Source organism: Cervus canadensis, chromosome 10 (genome assembly GCF_019320065.1).
Source record: "Cervus canadensis isolate Bull #8, Minnesota chromosome 10, ASM1932006v1, whole genome shotgun sequence".
In the NCBI taxonomy this organism is placed as follows: Eukaryota; Metazoa; Chordata; class Mammalia; order Artiodactyla; family Cervidae; genus Cervus; species Cervus canadensis.
In genome coordinates this window covers 20,063,270-20,064,350 of record NC_057395.1, presented here as the reverse complement: position 1 = coordinate 20,064,350, position 1,081 = coordinate 20,063,270, and the positions used below count along the sequence as shown (strand labels likewise).

Genomic DNA, 1,081 nt, shown 5'->3' with positions numbered 1-1,081 from the left:
TTGCCCACCCAAGGATCGAACACAGATCTCCCACATTGCAGGGAGATTCTTTACCATCTGAGCAACCAGGGAAGCCTTAAACATCAATGTAACCAGCACCCAAATCAGGAAATAGACCATCACCTAAGTATCAGTATGGGCATTTTGGTTCAGCATTATGTCTGAGAGATTCCTCCATACTGCTGTTAAATATTACTGCCTTCCAATCCCACACGTCTTAATTCCTTCTTTGGATAATGTTTCTAAAGACCAGCTCAAGTGCCTCTGCCTTCGTATCTATTCCTCAGATAAAATTCTGACTTCCTAAAGTGTGGTTCTCTCCTGCCTCAGTCCCCAGCTCTCTCTCCCTGACACTCGGGGCTCTGGACCTCCTGTGATTTTTAAAGTTTATCACCTGCATAATACTTGCCTTCTCCCGCCTCTGGATCCTTCAAGCCTTTGGCAGAGGTATGGACAGGTCTGTGGAAGCAACAATTCTGGGTCCTGTCTGACGTCATCGTTGTGTTCATGCTGTCCACACGTGCAGCTGAGGTTGTGAACCGCCGTCTCAGACCCGTGTTCTCAAACCCTGTGTGCAGAAGCATCACCTGGGCACAGTCCTAAGTGTGCATCCTCAGGCCCACAGCCTCCAGGAGGTCCGATGCCAGAGACCTGAGGTTGAGACCAGGAGTCCATGTTTGTCATGGGTCCCCACGTGGTTCTGATGCTGGTCCACATTCTGTGAGATGCTCTCCTTGGGATAACTCCAGGTCCCCATTGCTGACTCCCTTGGCATGACAGGGAGGGAGCTCGGCTCCCCCCTGTTTAAATATTGAGCTGTCTGTCTGCCTCCTGGACTGCAGGCTCTGGGACCTTCCCACAGCCTGCTCAGAACTAGTGTAGAGCCTGGACATGATACACACTCAATAGATGTTCATAGAATCACTTGACTGTGCAGTGCTTTTCCATAGATCTGTCTTACTTTCCCAACTCTTATATAAACTATTTAAGAGCATGACCTATTCCTTGCTTTTAACACTGAACAGAGTGATTTCCATACTGTAGATATTCTGTACATTTATTTTGTGTTAGTTAATAGGTG

General features: G+C 47.8%; 1 pseudogene; it reads right to left on the bottom strand.

Annotated features, from left to right (window-relative positions):
* The window catches only part of LOC122448408, a 3,379-nt pseudogene extending 2,882 nt beyond the window's left edge, over nt 1-497 (bottom strand).
* Nucleotides 498-1,081: the final 584 nt, after the last annotated feature.